Source organism: Lepidochelys kempii, chromosome 10 (genome assembly GCF_965140265.1).
Source record: "Lepidochelys kempii isolate rLepKem1 chromosome 10, rLepKem1.hap2, whole genome shotgun sequence".
Lineage (NCBI taxonomy): Eukaryota > Metazoa > Chordata > Testudines > Cheloniidae > Lepidochelys > Lepidochelys kempii.
The window spans coordinates 37,784,921-37,799,684 of record NC_133265.1 but is presented as its reverse complement, the minus strand read 5'-3'; the positions used below and the strand labels follow the sequence as shown (position 1 = coordinate 37,799,684).

Genomic DNA, 14,764 nt, shown 5'->3' with positions numbered 1-14,764 from the left:
ACGGGAAGGCGGGGTTACCCTGAGCACGTGATCGGCTGCCGTCATGGGAAGGGCGAAGTAAAGGAGGGTAGTCAGCTGCTGCCGCCCTCTTAGGGAGGTCGTAAAGCCAAAGGGCTCAGATAGGGAGCTCGACCCTGGGAGCAGGTTTGGCAGGTGAGTTGCTGGGGGGATGTTTGGGGGGCGGGTGGGTAGCGAGGCAGGTTTGGGGGCGGGTCAGTGAGGGGGGTAGCTTGCAGGATGGGTAGCTAGGGGCAGGTTTGGAGAGCAGCTTAGCGGGTGAGTTGTGAGCATATCACTGGGGGTGATTTGTGATGGGCTGCCGGTAGGATTCATAGAATCATAGAATATCAGGGTTGGAAGGGACCCCAGAAGGTCATCTAGTCCAACCCCCTGCTCAAAGCAGGACCAATTCCTAGTTAAATCATCAAATGATTCTGCCAGGCGGAGCCAGAGATCCTGAGGGTGGCTAGACCCAGAGGGTTTTGAGGTTACGGGAGATGTGGGGGAGGGAACTTGGATCCATTTGACCCTTTTCTGAGTTTGTGAGCTGGGGTGAGCTCTGCTGCCATGAGAGGAGGTTGTGTTGCCAGTTACAATAATGCAATGTGAAGCAGGGTATCAAAGTCACATAACTGAAATCAAGCTGCCAGCATGTTGTAATGCAATGCTCCGCTTTTAAAAACATCTTTATTCACTTTTCTCATCTTAGTAGACTAGAATAGGGACAAGCTACCTTTGCCTTTACAAATGCATGTTACCAGGATCTGGAATGGTCCCCTGCCCTCATCTCAAAGTGCTTTGCAAGTAGTCCCTGGTGAGATAGGTATTTTTGTTCCATCAATATAATGATTGGCCAAAAGTCACACAACAAGTCAGTAGGCTTTAATTTTGTACCTCCTCAGAGATCCGTGCTACAGCACCAGTCAGTTCACAAATGTAAATACATTATTTGGAATGGCTGCAGTCAGTTCTGTGAAAATTCTCCTCTAAAAACCTGTCTATGGCTGCTCAGCTCCTGTGGCGATCAGGCCATGGATACGGGGAGCATTGAATTTGTTTGGTAATTTTGTATTTCCAGGGAGCCGGGGCTATGTGGGGTGGCTATCAGGAGGGGATTTCGCCTGAGGTTGCATGGGCTGTTCGGAGGAATTTCTTTTTAAAAGCTTTTTTGATAGGGGATTACTAGGGCATTGCACACTTCATTACTTCTGTAGGCTGAGCACATTGCATTCCTCCATCCCACCCCACCAGCCTCCTCTATTTCAGGGAACCACCTCCACCCCCTCTCCCATGCAAGGGGCTCTCTGTGACCCCCCTTCCCCCATACCATTGTCTTTGACTCCCCCGCTCCTTACTATGCCGGGGCTCGGTATGTTCCCCAGTCCTTCCTCTCCCCATACAGGGGTCCCCCATTCTCCACCCCCACCCCATGGGCTAGGGGTGTGTGTCTCTTTCATACCTTTCTTCCCCTGCAGATCGGAAGGGACGGGCAGATGGTTGGTGCCATCTCTCTTTCTCTTTGCCTCCCCCACTACAGAGCAGGCTTGGGGGGAGGCAGCACGCTTGGATGGAGGAAGGAATGAAGGCTCCTTTACATCTCTCTCCCTCTGGCTCCCCTGACGGCTGAGCATCCAGTTCTTAGCTAGCTCTCCACAGGCAGAGCCAAGAGCAACTTTTTAAGTGAAAACAGCTTTTCCAGTTATGACATTACACCACATCCCAAATTCTTCATAGAAATATTGTTCTGATATGAATATGGCATGACTAAGATATGTTTTATGCAAGAGGGGTCATGTGAGGTATCATTGAAAAGGTTATGATCTACTGAATGTGTTTATCCAATTTGTATGCATGTATCATTTTTGTATCTGAAGCTAGTAATATTTAACATGTATCAGTATTTCAAATGTGCTACTCTGGGTAACACCTATAACTAGCCCTTCAGGTACAACAATGAAAAAGTCAGACAGGGCTGATGGGCCATCAGCATAGACAATGGACTGTGAAAGAGCTTAGTCTTCATGTGGACGCTCCAGACAGGTTGTGAGTAATGGCTGCTATGACCCTGTAGAGACATGTGACTGAGTCACCTGGTACTGGACCCCACCTTGGAATGCCAGTGTTTTTTCACTGGAAGACAAAGGATTCCTGTCATACACAAAAAGCTATATAAGGCAGGGGAGTGACATCATCGTGGTTGTCCTCTGCCTCCCCACCCAAAAAGATGCTGGGAAACACCTGAAAATAAGAACTGAACTTGGGGGGAAAGAGTAGAGCCCAGGCTGGAAGGGTGTCTAGTCTGTGAGTAAGAATACCTGAAGTTTCACACTGCATGCCAGTGCAGCTGGCTTCCAAGAACCTTTGCAATCTGCCTGAAACAACATTTAGGATAAGTTTCATAGTTTCATAGATACTAAGGTCAGAAGGGACCATTATGATCATCTAGTCTGACCTCCTGCACAATGCAGGCCACAGAATTTCACCCACCCACTCCTGCGAAAAACCTCTCACCTATGTCTGAGCTAATGAAGTCTTCAAATTGTGGTTTAAAGACTTCAAGTAGCAGAGAATCCTCCAGCCCCATGCTACAGAGGATGATAAATTACTATTTGTAGCTAATTTCTTTAGTGAATCAAGCTTAGTTTGTGTTTTGTTTTATTTGCGTAGTAATCTGCTTTGTTTTGTTTGCTATCCCTTATAATCACGTAAAATCTGCCGTTTATAGTTAATACATTTGTTTTGTTTATTATTAAACCCAGATTGTGCAATTTCTAACAGGGCGGAGAGGGGGGCAAGAAGTTGTGCATATCTCTCTTCACATTGAGGGAGAGGGCGAACTTTTATGAGCTTGCCCTGTACATAAGACATATTGCACAAGACAATATACCTTAGGGTCTGCACTCCAAGGGAGGTGGGCACCTGAGTGCTGGGGCAAGTCCCTTAAGATGAATCTTCTCAGAGCTAATCTCAGGGTATGTCTACACTATGAAATTAGGTCAATCTTATAGAAGTCGATCTTCAGAAAGCGATTTTATACAGTTGATTATTATGTCCCCACTAAGCACATTAAGTCGGCGGAGTGCATCCTCAATATTGTGGCTAGCATCGATTCATGGAGCGGTGCACTGTGGGTAGCTATCCCGCAGTCTCTGCTGCCCATTGGAATTTTGGGTTAAGCTCCCAATGCCTGATGGGGCAAAAACATTGTCACGGGTGGTTTTGGGTATATGTCGTCAGTCTCCCCTCCCTCCTTCCATGAAAGCAATGGCAGACAATCGTTTCACACCTTTTTTCCTGGGTTGCCCATGCAGACATCATAGCACTGCAAGCATGGAGCCCGCTCAGCTCACTGCTGCTGTTGTGAGCATTGTAAACACCTCGCACATTATCCTGCCATATGTGCAGAACCTGTCTAGGAGACACCAGCACAAGGATGATTGTGAGGAGGACATGGACACAGATATTCCTGAAAGCATGGGATGTGGCAATTGGGACATCATGGCAGCATTGGGGCAGGTTGATACAGTGGAATGCTGATTCTGGGCCCGGCAAACAAGCACAGACTGGTGGGAATGCATAGTGTTCCAGGTATGGGATGATTCCCAGTGGTTGCGAAACTTTCTCATATGTAAGGCCACTTTCCTGGAACTTTGTGAGTTGCTTTCCCACACCCTGACATGCAGGAATACCAAGCTGAGAGCTGCCCTGACAGTTGAGAAGTGAGTGGTGGTAGCCTGGTGGAAGCTTGGAATGCCTGACTACTACCAGTGAGTCAGGAATCAATTTGGAGTAGGCAAATCTACTGTGGGGGCTGCTGTGATCCAAGTAGCCAATGCAATCACTGAGCTGCTGCTATCAAGGGTAGTGACTCCGGGAAATGTGCAGGTCATAGTGGATGGCTTTGCTGCAATGGGGTTCTCTAACTGTGGTGGAGTAATAGATGGAATGCATATCCCTATCTTGGCACTGGACCACCTTGCCAACCAGTACATAAACCACAAGGGGTATTTCTCAATGGTGCTGCAAGCACTGGTGGATCACAAGGAATGTTTCACCAATATCAACAGGGGATGGCCAGGAAAGGTGCATGATACTTGCATCTTTAGGAACTCTGGGCTATTCCAACAGCTGCAAGAAGGGACTTGCTTCCCAGACCAGAAAAATTAACGTTGGGGATGTTGAAATGCCAATAGTTATCCTTGGGGACCCAGCCTACCCCTTGCTCCCATGGCTCATGAAGCTGTACACTGGCAGCCTGGACAGTAGTAAGGAGCTGTTCAACCTCAGGCTGAGCAAGTGCAGAATGGTGGTAGAATGTGCCTTTGGACATTTAAAAGCTCGCTGGCGCAGTTTGCTGACTAGATTAGACCTCAGTGCAGCCATTATTCCCATTGTTATTGCTGCTTGCTGTGTGCTCTATAATATCTGTGAGAGTAAGGGGGAAGACATTTATGGTGGGGTGGGAGGTTGAGACAAATCACCTGATGGCCAATTTTGAGCAGCCAGACACCAGGGCAATTAGAAGAGCACAGCTAAGTGTGCTACACATCAGAGAGGCTTTGAAAACCAGTTTCATGACTGGCCAGGCTAAGGTGTGACAGTTGTGTGTGTTTCTCCTTGATGCAAACCCGCCCCCTTTGTTGATTTTTAATTCCCTGTAAGCTATCCACCCTCCCCACTTTGATCACAGCTGGCAAAGGAAATAAAGTCACTATTGTTTTGAAACCAGGGGGAGGGACAGCTCAGTGGTTTGAGCATTGGCCTGCTAAACCTAGAGTTGTGAGTTCAATCCTTGAGGGGGCCATTTAGGGATCTAGGGCAAAAATTGGGGATTGGTCTTGTTTTGAGCAGGGGGTTGGACTTGATGACCTCCTGTGGTCCCTTCGAACTCTGATTCTTTATTAATTAAAAAAAAAAAGTGAGATAACTTACAAGGTAGCCCAGTGGGGGTAGGGGAGGAAAGGATAAGGCCACATTGCTTATTGAAGCCACACTACAAAATCAAAGCTGTTTGAATGACAGCCCTCTGTTGCTTGGGCCATCCTGTGGAGTGGAGTGGAGTGGCTGGGTGCCCGGAGCCTCCCACCCTGTGTTCTTGGGCATCTGGGTGAGGAGGATATGGAACCTGGAGAGGAGGACAAGCGGTTATACAGTGGATGCAGCGGCAGTCTGTGCTCTTGTTGCCTTTCCTGCAGCTCCATTAGATGCCTGAGCATGTCTGTTTGCTCTCCCATTAGCCTCAGCATCGCTTCCTGCCTCTTCTCATCGTGCTCACCTAATGCTTTCCTGGCCTCTGACACTGAATGCCTCAGAGCAGGAGGACTGCACAAGCTCAGAAAACATGTCATTGCGAGTGCGTTTTTTTCACCTTCTAATCTGCGATAACCCCACGGAGGGAGATGATGGGGGAGCATAGAAACATTTGCACCTGCAGGGGAGATAAAAAGGGAGAGTAAAATTTATGAGGATACATTTCTGAGAACAAAAGGGAGACTTTCACAGTAAATCAGGCAATTAACAGCAGACAGCACGTGTGCTTTAAGTACAAGGTCACATTTTGCCTTTTATATTGAGTGCCTGCCCATATGGTGACACATTATACACAGCTGGGCAACAGAATTCTGTTTCCAGGCAGCCATGGTAAGCCAAAGGCTATGTGGGGTTGGCTTCTTCTGCCTTCATAACATATGGGAATGGCTTCTGTCCTAAATATAAAGGGAAGGGTAACCACCTTTCTGTATACAGAACTATAAAACCCCTCCTCGCTAGAGGAAAAACCCTTTCACCTGTAAAGGGTTAAGGAGGTAAGAACCTTGCTGGCACCTGACCAAAATGACCAATGAGAAGACATGTTCCTTTCAAAGCTTGAGTGGGGGAAACAAAGGGTCTGTGTGATGCTTTTGCCAGGAACAGAAAGGAATGCAGCTCAGAACTCCTGTAAAAAGTTAGTAAATAATCTGGCTAGAAATGCGTTAGATTTCCTTTTGTTTAATGGCTGGTAAAATAGGCTGTGCTGAATGGAATGTATATTCCTGTTTGTGTCTTTTTGTAACTTAAGGTTTTGCCTAGAGGGATTCTCTATGTTTGGAATCTGATTACCCTGTAAGGTATTTACCATCCTGATTTTACAGAGGTGATTCTTTTACCTTTTCTTTAATTAAAACTCTTTTAAGAACATAGTTGTTTTTTCATTGTTCTTAAGATCCAAGGGTTTGGGTCTGTGTTCACTTGTACAAATTGGTGAGGATTTCTATCAAGCCTTCCCCAGGAAAGGGGGGTGTAGGGCTTGGGGGGATATTTTGGGGGAAGACTTCTCCAAGTGGGCTCTTTCCCTGTTCTTTGTTTAACACGCTTGGTGGTGGCAGCATACGGTTCAAGGACAAGGCAAAGTTTGCACCTTGAAGTTTTAACCTAAGCTGGTAAGAATAAGCTTGGGGGGAGGGGGGGGTCTTTCATGCAGGTCCCCACATCTCTACCCTAGAGTTCAGAGTGGGGAAGGAACCTTGACAGTTTCAAACCACAGCGCCCTCCTTTCCCATAGCAAGCAATACTGGTTGAGTTTGCCATTTAAAAGGAGGGGCTGCGGTTTTCAGTTGGATGTGCAGCACACTCCTCTCCACACCCCACCATGTGGCTATTCTCTGGGATGATCCCTTTTAGCCAAGCGCAAACAGTCCAGCGTGAACGGGGTCCTTTTACTGTTCCCTTACAAAAATTCCCTTATTTCAACCAGGTGACCATGAATGATATCACTCTCCTGATGCTGACACAGAAAGATAAAGACTGAATGTTGCTTGAATGCGACCAAAACCCAGGATCATTCGCTGCCATGCTTTGTGCTACAATGATTCCACACTACTTGCTACTGGCTTGGCATAGTAAAGTGTCCTACCATGGGGGACGACATAAGGCAGCCCTCCTCAGAAAACTTCTGCAAAGGCTTTCAGAGTCTTTTGGACACTGGAAAAAGGGCTAATGTAGTGCCCATCTTTAAAAAAATGGAAGGAGGAGGATCCTAGGAAATACAGGCCAGTCAGCCTCACCTTAGTCCCTGGAAAAATCATGGAGCAGGTCCTCAAGGAATCAATTCTGAAGCACTTAGAGGAGAGGAAAGTGATCAGGAACAGTCAGCATTGATTCACCAAGGGCAAGTCACGTCTGACTAATCTAATTGCCTTCTTGACGAGATAACTGGCTCTGCGGATGAGGGGAAAGCGGTGGACGTGTTGTTCCTTGACTTTAGCAAAGCTTTTGACACGGTCTCCCACAGTATTCTTGCCAGCAAGTTAAAGAAGTATGGGCTGGATGAATGGACTATAAGGTGGATAGAAAGTTGGCTAGATTGTCGGCCTCAATGGGTAGTGATCAATGGCTCCATGTGTAGTTGGCAGCTGGTATCAAGTGGAGTGCCCCAAGGGTCGGTCCTTGGGCCGGTTTTGTTCCAGATCATTTATGAAAATATTGAGGATGGTGTGGATTGCACCCTCAGCAAGTTTGCAGATGACACTAAACTGGGAGGAGGTAGACATGCTGAAGGGTAGGGATAGGATACAGAGGGACCTAGACAAATTAGAGGATTGGGCCAAAAGAAATCTGATGAGGTTCAACAAGGACAAGTGCAGAGTCCTGCACTTAGGATGGAAGAATCCCATGCACCGCTACAGACTAGGGACCGAATGGCTAGACAGCAGTTTTGCAGAAAAGGACCTGGGGTTACAGTGGACGAGAAGCTGGATATGAGTCAGTGTCTATATCACACTCGGGTGCCTGCGATTCATCCCTCTGTCGGTAACTTTGCAAGTAACTCTGCTGCCATGCGCAATGCCCTCACAACAGTCAGGCTTGACAAAGCCCTGGCTGGGATGATTTAGTTGGGGATTGGTCCTGTTTTGAGCAGGGGGGGTTGGACTAGATGACCTCCTGAGGTCCCTTCCAACCCTGATATTCTATGAGAACCTCCAGGAGAGCTTCATGGAGATGTCCCTGGAGGATTCCTGCTCCATCCCTGGACACGTTAACAGACGTTTCTAGTAGCTGTACTGGCCATGAATGCATCCCAATTCTTCAGGGCAAATCAAACATTAAACAATTGCTTTTAAACCCTGTACTGTAGTTACAAATGTGCACTCACAGGAGGTAATTCTCCAGCTTCAGGGTCCAGGAACCTGCCTTGGGAGGGTATTGGCTCCAGGGTGAGGAAAAGGTCCTGGCTGCCTGGGAGAACAGATTCTCCACTTGTCTGCTGCGCATTCTCCTTCTCCACAAAATCCTCCTCCCTGTTGTGTGAGACTCCCCCCTTGCAGGTGTCTACAGACAGTGGCGGGGTAGTGGTAGAGTCCTCCCCAGAATGGCATGCAGCTGATCATAGAAGCGGCATGTCTGGGGCTCTGACCTGGAGTGACCGTTTGCCTCCTTTGTCTTTTGGTAGGCTTGCCTGAGTTCCTTAACTTTCACACAGTACTGCTGTGTGTCCCTGTTGTATTCTCTGTCCATTACGCCCTGTGTGATTTTGGCATATATAGATAGCATTTTTTTTTAAATTAGAGTTCGGCCTGCACAGAGTCTTCTTCCCATGCAGCAATAAGATCCAGTGTCTCCCATTTGCTTCATGCTGGATCTCGTTTGCGATTCTGGGACTGCATGGTCACCTGTGCTGCTGAGCTCGCCATGCTGACCAAACAGGAAATGAAATTCAGAGTTTCCCCAGGCTTTTCCTGTGTACCTGGCTAGTGCATCGGAGTTCAAAGTGCTGTCCAGAGCAGTCATATTGGAGCACTCTAGGATAGCTCCTGGAGGCCAATACTGTTGAATTGCATCTGCACTACCCCAAATTCGACCCAGCACGGTCAATTTTAGCGCTACTCCCCTTGCCGGGGAGGAGAACAGCAGTCGATTTTAAGAGCCCTTTAGGTCGATGGAACGGGGTTGGTTGTGTAGACGCATTGCTTATAATATAGACCTAACGTGGCTAAATCCGGCCTAACCTCGTAGTGTAGACCAGGGCTCAGTGTCTGTCTTTCTGCAGCTGGGTGTCGCCCTTTCTGTGCGTGTGGCAGAGGAGGCTTAAGAACCTGGCTCAGCAAGACAGGTTAAAGGGGACTCAGGCCGGCAGAACAGGCAGGCTCAGTGGTATCTCAGTACATCAGGTGGTACCTTGAAGGGGGGCAACCCATCACATCGGTGTTCCTGATTTTTACCAGAATCAGGAGAAGTTCTGCCCACTGGTGCCTAGAACATCCACTGAACATTTTGGATTGATCAGATATGGTTTCAAAAGTTATCATGTTACACCCAGACAAATAGAGAAATGCCATTGGCTTGAGCATAGGACCTTGTTTCATTTGGCCAGTTGTCATCAGTATTGTGTTAGTGCTGCTATAGAGCCCCATGCATACTCCGTTGTGCTAGGCACTATACGACTACAGAACAAAAAGCTGTGTGTTTTATATCATGTAAATGCTTAGAGAGCTGGCTCGCTATGCCCACTAATAAACAGAAATAATTCAGTGAAATGTTAGCCCTTTCTTTGTTTATGGATGTGACGGAGTTGGGAGTCACCAGCACAGCGCCTCCTGCTGTTCACTCGGGGAATTAGCTCAGTTCATGCAGAGCGCCCTCTGCAAGTGGTGTCCCGTCCATCTCTCGCCCTAGATTGGCATCTCGACCCACATTGCTCCCAGATTGTGGTGTCCTCTTCAGGACACTGCCCTCCAGCAGTGCCCACTGCTCCGGTCTCACCCCCTTCCAGGGGTTTGGTGTTATGAGCAGTCCTTCTCTTTGCCCCAGCCACAATGGCTAACCACACCCCAAAGTCTAACCTTTTTGGCAGGGGTCTGGTGCAGTCCGTGATGACCACTCCAAACAGCCAGGTGGAAGTGCAGGGGGGGGGACCCAGGCCCGCCCTCTACTCTGGGTCCTGGCCCAGGGACCCTTTGGCAGCAGCCTTCCTTCTCTCCCTTTGTCCGTCTCTCTCCCTGGGCCGTTTCCCCTTCAGCCCCTTTGCACTGGCTAGGCCATTTTTCTCAGGGCCTGCAGCCCGACAGGTACTGGGCGGGAGTCCCCTTCTGCTCCCCTCGCCCACCGACTTCCCAGATCCCAATAGGGCTAGTCTCCTCACGCAGGAGACTGTCCTTCACCCTCTGAAGGCCTGGGAGAGACTGCCTGCTCCCTTCCTGGGCAGTCTTTATATAGGGCCTAGCCTAGCCCTGATTGGCTGGCTGTAATACGGGCCCTGATTGGCTCTAACAGGCCCTCCCTGATTGGCTGCTGCCCTGCGCAGCTGCTCTGGTCTGTTGTAGCCCAATCTGGCATGGGGGTGGGGCACTGCCCCACCACACACCTCCCCCCTTAAGACTATTCTCACGGGGACAGGGGATCCCTATTGCCCCAGCTTCCCTTGCAGCTGGGCCCACAGGGCATCCCTCTCCTCTCGCAGGCCCTCCACACTCTGGAGCCACCTGCTTCCCTCTTCTAGGGTCTGGGTTCCCACCGTAGACCACCCTGGTTCTACGGGGGTTCCCCTCTCCATTTGGGTCCTCACTGTAGCCCTCCTGGCCCCAGTGTAGGTTTCTTGGTTTAGGCGGGGCCTCTCTGCCCCAATCTCTTTCTCCCTCGTGGCCCCAGTCTTCACCACCCCTTCCCTGGGGCTGGTCTCAGACCAAGCCCTTGTCTCGGACACTTCCCCCTTCCTGCCTTAGGGAGCAGCGTCCCTTTAAGTGGCAGTGAAACCACCACTTGTGTCTTCCCTTGGCCACGACCCTACCACAGCCTGTTTGGGCCCTAGCCCTTCCCTCTGGGCTAGCCCAGGCCTTGGGAGCCCTGCAGGGGCACTCCCTCTTGAAGTCTCCCCACAGACCCAACAAGCTGAAGGCCCCCTTCTTGCCCTCACAGGGGGCACCTTGTCTGGGTGGGGCTCTCTGCCCCCTCCCAGTGGGGATACTCCCTCCTGAAGCATCCCAGTTGCCCACAGGTGAAACAGTGCTTGAGCCCAGGCCCTAGCCTCCCGCTCTTGGTGCCTGATCTCTTATAGGGCCTGGGTGCCCACCCCTGCAATAGCCAGAGCAACCCTCTCTGCTGCTTGGCAAGCTGGGCCCCCCAATAAAAGTCCAACTTCTCCACCATTTTCTCCTTTCTCTGTTCTGTCCCACAGTCCATGCCCTGCCCCTTGTAGCGGGGCGGACTGCTAGTGCCTGCATTCTCTACCACTTGTAAAGGAGCGGACTCACCCCTGCGGCACCTCCTGCTGGTCGTTGGGAACTAGCTCTTTTCCAGCCTGGAGCACCCTCTGCAGGCTGGCGATCCGCAGAGCTCTGGCCCTCGTATCCCTCACAGACCCCAGTGCCCCTTTCTCTGGGGATCTGCCCCCTGTCAGTACCTGTACACTCTGCCTCTGGGTCTCCCCTTCCTGGGGAACCCCCAACCCACTATCCCCACCTTGCCTCAGTCCAGGCTACTGCTAGTCATCACCAAGCCCCCACTCCCTGGGGCAGACTGCCGTGTAAAGGCCACTCATTGTAGGCAAGGGGGTTCAGACCTGCTGCCTTCCTCTCAGTACCTCTATGGGCCTTGGACCAGGCCCTACAGCCTGGGGAGTTGCCAGCCTGGAGCACCCTTGCTCAGCCTGCTCCTTCCCCAGCACTGTACCACCCTCAGTACCCTGTCAGACAGGCCCTGCTCTCTCCCAGCCTGGAGAGAGACTCCTTGGGACTCTGGCTCACAGCCTTTTTATACAGGCCAGCTGGGGCCTGACTGGGGTGTGGCCCAGCTGCAGCTGCTTCCCCAATCAGCCAGCCCCAGCCACAGCCCTCTCCAGGGCTGCTTTTAACCCCTTCTATTTTATAAAACCAGAGAGGGGAGGTTGGCTAATGAAGCGTCCTGCGATTGTAGGGCCGTTTTCCAATCCTCAGTACATTCACTTATCCAGGCAGAGTTCCTCTGGGCAGCGTCCATCGACTCCCTTGACGCCTTCGAGGAGCGGTGGGCGCTGTCCGAGGTTCTCTGCTCGGTGACCCCATCCGGTTCCCTCCGTCTGACCCTTTGATTGAGGGGAAGAGTGAGAGACCCCAGCCCCAGCCGTTGCCGCTGTGGATACAATCATCACTGTCGCCTAGGAGGGGTCCTATAACACGTGGGTGTAATCCCCCCCACCCTCAAACCGCCCACCCTGCAGCCGTGCCCATCTTGTCGGGCACTCTCAGGAGAGGAATAATCGGTGACACTGGGCGTGGCACTAGGTAACTCGAGGGGGTGGAAGACCACGAGTGTCGAGGAAGCCCCCCAGCTCTAGGCCACCAGGTAACTCAGGAAGGTGGAAGACCACGAGTGTCGAGGAAGCCCCCCCGCTCAGGGCCCAGGCTAGCCTGAACACTTCTTCCTCCTGAAGGCTGCTGTGTTATACCTTCTGTTTGCTTTTGTTTTGTTGCATAGTTTGCTTTACCCTCTTTGGTGATTCTTTGTAAGTGTTACACAAATAAAATTCTTTTCTGCTAAAAAACAAACAAACAAAAAAAACCCTTCTATTTTAGGAGTAGGGTAGCCACCCCGCTACAATGGAGCAGAGGTAAATATATGATTCCGGAACCTCTAACTTCATTTCTCCAAGAATTTTAGATCTTATTGGAAAAATATTACACCTTTGAAAATCATGTCCACATGTGGTGTCTGGAACTTGAGCAAGGCAAGTTATTTTTCAATATTATTTTTAACCTGACCGTGTCCCTTTAATAGTGACTTTACCTGAGGTCACACAGTGAGTCAGTGATAGTCTAGAATAGAATCCAGGTGTTCTGACTCTCAATTCTAACTTCTAGTTACCTGCTCTTTTCTCTCCAGTGATTATGATGATAACAGCAAAAAGGCTCACTTTTATAATGTTTTCAGTCTTTCCATTGACTTCAGTGGGAGTTGGATCAGGCCCCAAATATTTCAAACAGATAAATTACAAGCTGGGGACACTTGGGAACATCATCCATATTTCCCTTCAGTTTAAGCAAATGTCCCAAATAGTCCACCTGCTAAATCGTTCGTTTCGTTTATGTTCTTCTTGCCCCTTAATTGATGGCTTCCTGCATGAGATGGTTCCTTTCTTCTCAAGAATTTTTTAATATGTAATTTTTGCTTGTCCATTTGCCTGATGGTTCACACTCCAACAACACTGCATAGAAAGACAAGTTCCTTAGCAAGTTTTGTATTTGGACGGGGCACTGATGCAATCTGCTGTTTAATGAATCACATTGCACACAGATAAATGATAAGGAATTGAATTTTGTGTGTGTAACATCTCAGGCTGGCAAGCAATCTAATTTAGGTAAAGTTTTATACTGCGCTCAGCACCATAATAGCTGACAATAATGTCCTCATCTACACTATGGAAACTACCCCTTGCTGCCAATGGGTGACAGCAGCAGGGCAGCTACAAGTTCAGCCAAGGAAAAGCCATGCTCAGCAGCATGCTGGAAATCCTTAGTTAAGAATTGCTCAGAGCAGGTTTGGAACACAGTTTCTGAGTGTGTGTGTGATACAGGTTGTTCCTGCCCTAATAGGTAGTTAAACCATGTTCAGCGGCACCCATCACTGACCCTTCGGGCCTTTTACTGTGGTTTAACCCATTACTGAGCCCAGCTGTTGTCAGTAATGGTTCATTTTCACAGCATGGTCATAAGCTGAAGAAACAGCGCAGCCATTTGGAAGAGAGAAAATGCCATCCACAAATACATTCCAATGCCAGGCTGTTTGCTCAAGAGGGAGAGCACCTTCTGAAGGTGCAAAATTGTGCGTATGCATAAAAAGGTGAGTGTGGGTTCATACTCTACTATGAGATCAAAAGGAAACCTTGGTATACGCAAATAAGTGTGAATAGGCTTGTTCTACCTCCAGAGCCAATTTGGGGAGAACTTCCCAGATTATGGAAGAGAAATTTATTTAAAACGTAAATATTCATTGTTTAAAGATGTTTAAACCGCTGTCAGGAATGGTCTAGATATACTGAATCGTGCCTTGGCGCAGGGGGACAGACTAGCTGTAATCCCTTCCAGCCCTACATTTTAGGATTCTGTTTAATATCCATTGATTAAGGATGTTCTGACTTGATCTGGCATGTTAATAAGGCTTTTTTTGACACCTGCATGACATGAGTTCTAAGAAGAGGATGCAAGCCAAAGGGTGAGTCACTGAACCTGCTGAAGGGTGCATGCATAATAGCTTGAAACTTCCTCCATGCTGCTGGAAAGAGCAAAGCAGTCTGTGCTTAGATGTAAGACTTTGAATCCTGCCTAACCATTAAGTTGTAACTACAGGATTCAACCTACCTTTGCCCAGTTTCTAGAATATTTGATTCTGCTTAACTTTTATCAGTGTCAATTTTTTATTTTCAATGCCACATTGACTTTATTTGAGAGGATCAGAACTGCCAACTGTTATTGGAAGTTTCTGAAAGACCCAAGATTAATTTATCAGAGGATGCCAATGAGAGAGAAGGATGCTAGCGTGAGAATGGGTCAAAAGCATGGGGGGGCTCATCTCCAAAAGGTACTGATAAAGCTGCGACCTGAATTCTAAACAGTTTGCAATTTGTACGCTCTGGATTGCTCAACAATTCCAAACCAACATGCCAAAGGGATCTCAGCTTCTGATCTCTCATGTACACTCACTCAGGTATCTAAAAGAATAGTCTTAATCCTTAATATCTCGTCTGAAACTGATTTCATGGATGACCCGGGGAATACATCAGTCTGGGACTCATGCTTTCATGGGGTTTCATCTCAGT

General features: G+C 48.9%; 1 long non-coding RNA gene across 1 annotated transcript; it reads right to left on the bottom strand.

Moving 5' to 3' along the window:
* Positions 1-4,882: 4,882 nt before the first annotated feature.
* Positions 4,883-8,588, bottom strand: LOC140918466 (uncharacterized). Its single transcript, XR_012161197.1, has 2 exons — positions 8,132-8,588; positions 4,883-5,428 (listed from the first exon to the last, which is right to left on the bottom strand). It is a non-coding gene; the product is annotated as an uncharacterized lncRNA (long non-coding RNA).
* Positions 8,589-14,764: the final 6,176 nt, after the last annotated feature.